Source organism: Hyperolius riggenbachi, chromosome 7 (genome assembly GCF_040937935.1).
Source record: "Hyperolius riggenbachi isolate aHypRig1 chromosome 7, aHypRig1.pri, whole genome shotgun sequence".
NCBI classification, from domain to species: Eukaryota; Metazoa; Chordata; class Amphibia; order Anura; family Hyperoliidae; genus Hyperolius; species Hyperolius riggenbachi.
Window position 1 is genome coordinate 83353578 of NC_090652.1, and position 8946 is coordinate 83362523.

Below are 8946 nucleotides of genomic sequence, written 5' to 3' on the forward strand. Positions count from 1 at the left end.
TCCATGTAGTATGAGAGCCATACCTACACAGTCTATTCTATGGAGCTGAACTCCTCATCAGATAAAAATCTTTGCAAGATGATACACACAAAGATGCTGTACACATTCAAAAGATCATTATCTGCAAAAGATCTGTTCCTGCAAAATGCATTCATAGTCTATGATATCTGCAGATCATCATACACACCTTGTTTAAGGGCTCATTTCCACTATCGCGAATTTGCATGCGTTTTTCACATGCAAATTCGCATAGCAATACAAGTGAATGGGACTGTTTCCACTTGTCAGGATTCCTTTGCGTTTTTCTGTGCAGAAAAAATTCGCATGGCAGAGCCATCAGAATTTGCATGCCGCATACCGCTATGCGAATCGCATACAATGTATTTAATAGGAAATTCGCATGAGGTTTGGGTATGCGATGCCATGGTTAAATTCGCATGCATCATCATCCATGCGAATTCGCATGAAAATTCGCATGGACCCGCATGCGAATTGCGCATCCGCATGCAAATTTTTTCGGCGGCGATTCGCACCGCACCAGTGGAAATGCAGCCTAACAGGCATTCATCTGCAGATCAGATCCACCAGGATGGATCTTCAGATCTGACTGCAGATGATTGTAAGATCTGCAGATGAATGTTTGTTAAACAAGGTGTGTATGATGATCTGCAGATATCATAGACTATGAATGCATTTTGCAGGAACGGATCTTTTGCAGGAACCCAGGGGCCTAGCTCCCACTTTTTTCTTATCCCCATTCTTCATCCTACCCTGTCAAAGAAGACAGGTGGCCAGCAGGGGGAGGCAAATATGCTATGTTGCCTAGGGACTCATTTCATGTCAATCTTTCTCTGTCTGGGATTCTACCCATCCTACTCTTGCATATAGCTTAAGGGTGGGGAGTGGCTGTTACTGCCACTAACCTCCCTTGTACATTCTGTACAGTGATGGTAGTATAGTTTGAAGGGCAACAGGATGGGTGGGCTTGCATCTCAACTTCTACTTTGCTGTTCCTTTAAGCGTACATATGGTGATGTGAATTCATGGGGCCCCCTGGAAGGTTAGTAGATCCCCCCCCCCCCCCCGAGATCACAGGGCTGCTCCCCTCTAGTTATGCCCCTGGTCCAATGGGCTAAGGCAGTGTTCCCCAACCCTGTCCCCAAGGCCCACCAACAGTGTATGTTTTGTGAAAATCCACACAGGTAGTTAATCCGATCTGCTCCTACCCCACCTGTGGTGATATATTGGGGTGTTGATGATGTTAAGGATAATACAGGAACATATTCTTTCATTTTTCTGCCTATGTCATGTGTACGTCTGATCGAAGCCAGCTGGCTTCAGAGTAATTGGTCACCTGGCCAGAGGAAAATGAATGGTAATGTGATGGTCTGTATGTCAATAGGAAGTTTCGCAGGTGTGGTCCCCTCACAGAGGCGCTCACTTCTGCATTTAGACCCATTGAGTTATACTCCTGTTTGCTTGATGAAGCGGGACCACACCTGCGAAACGCATTGCACTAAGTGGAGTTAAATAAAAAAAATTTGTATTGATATATTGTGACTCAATTGAGTTTTAGATTTTTGAGGGAGGTAAGTCCACCTGAACATTCCCCTCTTTTAGAAGTTTTTTAAACGTTTTTATTCTACTCTGGCGCCTCTGTACACCAAGCTTTGCTGAAATCTTGATTCCACCCTCGGTGGAGGGGTGCTACCCCGTTTCCTATCTACAGAGAGCGACATCTTAATAACCTGAGTGGGGTCAGGTTCTAATACTCCCCACCTGCACTTGAAGTGGTTGCCTATGGGTAACCCATGTTTGTGAGTATATCTAAGATTTTTTTGCTTTAAACCACAACCAACTTCACAATACTACACCATACTGGGCTCTCGATTTCTATTTGTTTTTACAAGGATTTTATTGGTTCATGTTCAAGCTGCATACATTTGTATAATGCTGCATCAACTTAAAAATATTTTCATCACATTGACCATCCATAAATGGGACTTTGTCAGTAGCCATGAAGTAGGTAGGAAGAATGAGACTTACATATCATTATGCCTGCCTCCCAATATGATTAAGCCTAGTACCACTATCAACATATAAATGGATACACAGATTCCCCACTTACAAACAGTCAAGACACAGAACATTTATATTTTGCTTTTCTTCTGGCGGACTCAAAGCGTTGCAGGGCTGCAGCCACTTAGGGCTTGCTCCAGGGGTGGCGAGGAGAATTAGGAAGAGCCTTGCCCAAAGCCTCCTTACTTTTTTACATACTGGCTTGACCCAGGATTCAAACCCTGGTCAAAGGCTGAAATCTTACATCAATGGCAACAGGCTTACCAGTACGTTACCCAGCTGTTACAGCTGAGGTACAAACTGCTTGTACATGTACAATAAGTTGTTTGCAATGTACTAAATGTACTGTGCTGTTTTGTTATTATTTATTTTGTTAGTGAATAGGTTGTTTAAAAGAGACATCCGAGGAAATGTACAAAAAAAAAAAAAAAAAGCTCAGCTTACCTGGGGCTTCTTCCAGCCCCTGGCAGCCGTCCTGTGTCCTTGCCGCAACTCCGCTTCCAGCTGGTGACCCGGGGGTCCCTTCCAGTGTTGATGCCGACCTCGCCAGGTCGGCATCCACTGCGCCTATGCGAGAGCTGTTTGCAGTAGTGCTGACGTCATCTGGCGTGTACTGCGCAGGAGTAGTAGTTCTGTGCCTGCGCAGAACACTCCAGATTACGTCAGCGTGACACCGAGCGGCTTTCGTGCAGGCGCAGTGGATGCCGACTTGGTGAGATTGGTATCTGCAGCGGAGGAGACTGAGAGCCAGCGGAGCTGCGGCGAGGGCACAGGACTGCTGCAAGGGGTTGGAGGAAGCCCCAGGTAAGTTGATCTTTTTTTTTTTTTTATTTCCCCGGACATTCCCTTTAAAGCACATTGACCACAACCAAGAAACAAATTTAGCTGTACTGTTAAAAATTTGCTAACAGCTAAAGTCCTGTTCTACATTTAGACCACTAGGTGTCATTAGTATTCAATAAAAAGGAACAATGAGATGCTCCCAATGCGAGGGACAGACGTTCACTTGACAGCTGCAATATAGTAAATCGATTATTTTGTACATGAATTTATTTGTATTTAGTTTTCATTTTTTATTTGCATTTATTTTTCTATATAGAATTGAATTCACCCTAGGGGACTGAAGTGAGTAGTCTGGAGTTCTTCTTCTGGAGTTTTCCTTTAAGAGTGTGACTGGGAAGAGGCAAATCACTTTTTCCTGAGACACGTTGTGCAGAGGAGTAGCTATGGGTGGGCAGGGGGGACATATGTCCCAAGGCGCAGCACTGTGAGGGAGCTCAGCGCAGCTGCCGCACCCCCACATGTGTTAGAGGCGGCTTGCTGGCCACCTGCAGTGCTAGTGCTTCTCTACTAGAGATGTCGCGAACCTCCGATTTTCGGTTCGCGAACCCCGTTCGTGAACCTTCGCGGAAGGTTCGGTTCGCCGAAAAGTTCGCGAACCGCAATAGACTTCAATGGGGATGCGAACTTTGAAAAATAGAAAAAATTATGCTGGCCACAAAAGTGATGGAAAAGATGTTTCAAGGGGTCTAACACCTGGAGGGGGGCATGGCAGAGTGGGATACATGCCAAAAGTCCTGGGGAAAAATCTGGATTTGATGCAAAGCAGCGTTTTAAGGGCAGAAATCACATTGAATGCTAAATTGCAGGCCTAAAGTGCTTTCAAATATCTTGCATGTGTATACATCAATCAGGGAGTGTAATTAGAGTTCTTCACACTGACACACCAAACTCACTGTGTAACGCACCGCAAACAGCTGTTTGCGAAGTGACGGCCGTGCTGGACTGGTGCGCACCATGGCCAGAGTGCAGGCCGTGTCGTTTTTCAAGACCATATGGTCGCCGGGCTGTGGTAGCTCAATGATAGTAACAGTGACTGTCCAGCTGATCAAATTTGGTCTGACCACAATGAAGCAACGACCTTATTATCTTTTGTGTGCCGCCCCCACCCGAGACACTCAAATAGCCGGCGGTCATTGCTTCATTGTGATACGCAAGCCCCTTCACCGCAACAAGGTAATGATCACGAAGGGGGATGGGCACATGTACATGCCTTTTGTTTATGTGTTGCAGCCGCCCACAGTGCAGCCAGAAAAATTAGGCAGGCATGTACACGCACCAGAAAAATTAGTGTAGCGGCCGCTGCTAGCAGCGGCCTTAAAAATTCAGGAATCCGCCTAGAGTCCTGGACCCTGTTGGTGGTGGCGGAGAAGGCAAGCAGACTGCAGGCGGAGATGCTGTGTGTGGGGACTGACTTAGTCTTCGTTCGTGCAGTAGCCCTCTGTGATCCATTCCTCATTAATTTTGATAAAGGTAGTTAGATTCAGTGAGCTGGGTTCACTGAACAGTAAACGTACTTAGATGCAGTGAGGTGGGTTCACTCAACACAACAGGTAGTTGGATGCAGTGATCTGGGTTCACTGAACAGTAAAGGTACTTAGATGCAGTGAGGTGGATTCACTCAACACAACAGGTAGTTAGATGCAGTGAGCTGGGTTCACTGAACAGTAAAGGTACTTAGATGCAGTGAGTTGGGTTCACTCAACACAACAGGTAGTTAGATGCAGTGAGCTGAGTTCACTCAACAGTAAAGGTAGTTATATGCAGTGAGGTGGGTTCACTCAACACAACAGCTAGGTATATGCAGTGAGGTGGGTTCACAGAACACAACAGGTAGTTAAATGCAGTGAGCTGGGTTCCCTCAACACAAAACTAGGTATATGCAGTGATGAGGTGGGTTAAGTAAACACAACAGGTACTGGGTATATGCAGTACTGGGTAGTACAATGTGCAGCTCCCTGTCACACACACAGGTAGTCACTGAATGTGCTGGGCTGCTGGCAGTGGCACACACACTATGAATTAGCAAGGCTGTGCATGCAACTAAAGTGTCAGTTTGACACAGAAAAAAAAGTACAAGATGAGCTCTGAAAAGAGCTGTTGAGGGTTGCTATAAAAGCAATAATAATCAGCCAGGAGCAAGCTAAGCAGCCAAGAATCTAACTAATCTGTCCCTAGAAGAACAAGTCTGCAGCAGCTGTCCCTAGTCTGTCTCTAGCAGGCACACGAGTGAGGCTAATGGCCGCTGCAGCCTGCCTTATATAAGGGGGGGGGGGGGGGGGCTCCAGGGCTTAGTGTAGCCTGAATGGCTACAATGTGCCTGCTGACTGTGATGCAGAGGGTCAAAGTTGCCCCTTATAGTGCATTATGGGGCGAATCGAACTTCCACAAAAGTTCGCTTGGTCCAGGCGAACGCGAACCCCCAAAGTTCGCCTGGTACCGTTCGCCGGCGAACCGTTCGCTACATCTCTATTCTCTACCTCCCTCTGCAGAGGAGTGAGTAAATGTTAATAACACCAGAAGATTCACCGTCTCTGACGTTCTGGCGATTACCTCATTTCTCTTCTTAAGGAGGGGACGCTGGGGACACTGCAGAGGACAGATGATGACATTGCTGGAACGTTGGAATCTTCTGCTGTTGCATCTGGAATCTATAGGGGGCACCCTAGCTATCTGAATGGAGAAGGGGGCACATTTTGGCTATCTAAACAGTATTTGTACATTTGGCTCCACCAGTGCTAGTAAAAAAGGGTGCACAGGCATAGTGGACAAAAAGGGCGCTGCCATAGACTGCAATGCAAAATATCGGCTATCCGGCGCCCGACAGGAAAAAAAGGCGCCCGAGAAATAGCGGTTACAGGGATCGTGTTAACAAAATTTTTCGTTTACAGAATAATGTTTATAACAAATATCGTTTACAAGTTTGTTTTGAGTTTGTGTTATACATATTTTTTCATTTTTAAATTTCGCTTATATCAGTTTTTACTTATTATTTAGTTTAAAAATTTCGCTTACAAAAGTATAACAACTAAATTTTCGTTTACACTTCTTTGATCATTTAAAAATTTGTTTTCATATGTATAATGCGTAAAAACCGTTTTCAACCTTATTGTATTAGAAATACATCGCTTTTGGTATTACCTTTGTTTTTACACTTATAATGCGTTGATTATAGTTACTAAAATATCGCTTTTAATATTACTGTTATTTTAAGATTTCTAATGCTCGTAAGGCTATCTATTATATTGTATATATTTATATATACTTTTCTCTATTTATAATATTAATGTATACGTGATTTTAAGGCTATTTTAAGGCTATTTATTCTATTACAAATATATAAATTATTTTCTTTCATGTTATTTGTAGAGAAGTATTTTAAGGATTAAATATATTATTGTTTATATGTGTTTAGGGTGTTTGTGCGGTGGGGATGGTTAGGTTTAAGCATTACAAGGGGGGGTCTAGGGGTTAGGGATAGGTACAGGGAGGGTTAGGTATAGTTACAGTATAATATATGCAATCAGGGGGTGATTAGGGTTAGGCACCACCAGTGGGGTGGTTAGGGTTAGGCACCACCAGGCTGGGTGGTTAGGGTTAGGCACCACCAGGGTGGTGGTTAGGGTTAGGCACCACCAGGGGGGTCTTAGGGTTAGGCACCACCAGGGGGGGTCTTAGGGTTAGGCACCACCAGGGGGGTCTTAGAGTTAGGCACCACCAGGGGGGTCTTAGGGTTAGGCACCACCAGGGGGGTCTTAGGGTTAGGCACCACCAGGGGGGTCTTAGGGTTAGGAACCACCAGGGGGGTCTAGGGGTTAGGGATAGGTACAGGGAGGGCTCTGTGTGAGAGTAAGGTTAGGTATAGTTACAGCACAATAGGGATAGGGAGAGATCTGTGTGAGCCTACAGTTTGGTATAATTACAGTAAAATATCTGTAAAACCTACCATTGCATTGCTATGCTTAATACAAGTGTAAATATCGTTTTTGTTATAGACGATATTTGACGTTTCTTTTCAGAATTCGTTTGTTGTTATAGACGGTATTTTGCCATTTCATTTCCGTTTATTTAACCTATTTAGCACAAAATTTTCATTTACAACCCCTTAAAAGAAAAATATGGTTTTGCATTAAAACTTAAAATTTCGGCTATACCCCGCGCCCTTTTTTCCAGGCGCCCTTTTTTGATACACGCGGCTCCTCCTAGCCAACATTCGCATGCATGGTCACTCCAATTTTTTGGGTAAGCGGGTGTAAAAACTGTCTTTGCCCTCGGGTACTGAAAACCTTAGCTACTCCTCTGACGTTGTGGACCTGCTGATTGGTGGTATACATATATAGTAGAAGAAGGACAAGGGTGGGGTCGCCTTCAGAAAACCATACGTATGTTAAGAATATCTTATTAAAGCCATTCATATTTATTCCGTTGACACTGCTAGATACTTTGCCGGAGGTTACATCTGACAGGATATTATGCTGTTTGTCATCTCCATGGCTGGACCGGTTAGACATGCCTTTCACTGCAGATATGCAGGCCTGCTTTCTGTCATAAGTAAAACTTCACAAACTCAAAAGAGGAATTCTACATCAACCCTCACCTCAAAAGCATATTTATAATGTGAACATGTTAGTAATACGGTAACTTACATAACCAGTCTCTAAATCAAATACAGGAATGTAAACACTATTTTTAGCAAGATGCAATATAAAATATATAAATTAGAACAGATACAAATTTACAGTGGATTCCAGAGGAGGGGTGAAGTATGTGAGAAATCTTGTTACCATCAAAAATGCACCAACTTAAAATAATTTGCCCCTCACTAACCATCCCTAGCTTATTATCAATGACCGGCAAGTATCAATAATGTAGATATTACCAAAGACAGGAAAATTCCAATGGCATGCACTTAAAGGGAACTTAAAGTAAGAGGTATATGGAGGCTGCCATATTAATTTCCTATTAAATAATACAAGTTGCCTGGCAGTCCTGCTGATCTTTTTGGCTGCAATAGTGTCTGAATCACACACCTGAAATAAGCATGTAGCTAAGCCAGAGCAGGATTAAGGCTGAATGGGGCCCTAAGCGGACTTACAGATTGGGCCCCGCCACCCGGTATCACCCCCCCCCCCCCCCCCGACATGCAGCCAACCGAGGAGCCAGCATCTTACCTACTATCAGCCGCTCCCTGGCTGGAGCCCCTCCATGCTGCAACTCCTCTCAGCACTCTGCTGACGACGCAGCAGCATGTGATCCAGTCCAGAAGAACAAACAAGCAAGCAGCGGCCGTTGCTATGGTGATGTGGCCACATGCGAGCCCCGCTCTCTCCAGCCCAGCCTGTGCAGTCAGACGCAGACTGATGATGCCAGCAGCGTGACGCACGCTGCTGACATCAGTCTACGTCTGACTGCATAGTTTGGGCTGGAGTGAGCAGAGCTGGCATGCGACCACATCACCATAGCAACAGCCGCTGCTTGCTCGCTCATTCGTCTAGGCTGGATCACATGCTGCTGCATCGTCAGCAGAGTGCTGAGAGGAGTTGAGACTCAGAAGGGCTCCAGCCAGGGAGCGGGTGATAGAATGTAAGATGCTGGCGCCTCGGTTGGCTGATGGGGCCCTTAGACAGGGCTTGATTTGCCTGGTTGGTAATATTTTTTTCAAAAACACTTGATCTGCATGCTAGTTCAGGGTCTATGATTAACCATCTTAGCGGTATGGACGAGCTCAGCTCGTCCATCACCGCCGATGGCTGCCGCTCAGGCCCTGCTGGGCCGATTTTGTTCAAATAAAGAGCAGCACACGCAGCCGGCACTTTGCCAGCCGCGTGTGCTGCCCGATCGCCGCCGCTCTGCGGCGATTCGCCGCGAGCAGCGGCGAAAGAGGGTCCCCCCAGCCGCCTGAGCCCAGCGTAGCCGGAACAAAAAGTTCCGGCCAGCGCTAAGGGCTGGATCGGAGGCGGCTGACGTCAGGACGTCGGCTGACGTCCATGACGTCACTCCGCTCGTCGCTATGGCGACGATCTAAAC

The 8946-nt window shown here is 45.7% G+C and overlaps 1 protein-coding gene across 1 annotated transcript in view; it reads right to left on the minus strand.

Annotated features, from left to right (window-relative positions):
• Positions 1 to 8175, minus strand: part of LOC137525575 (NADPH oxidase organizer 1-like) — a 94806-nt gene extending 86631 nt beyond the window's left edge. Inside the window, exon 1 of the mRNA XM_068246719.1 lies at positions 8091 to 8175. The gene's annotated coding sequence lies outside the window, so the exon portion shown is untranslated. The remainder of the gene's footprint in view (positions 1 to 8090) is intronic.
• Positions 8176 to 8946: the final 771 nt, after the last annotated feature.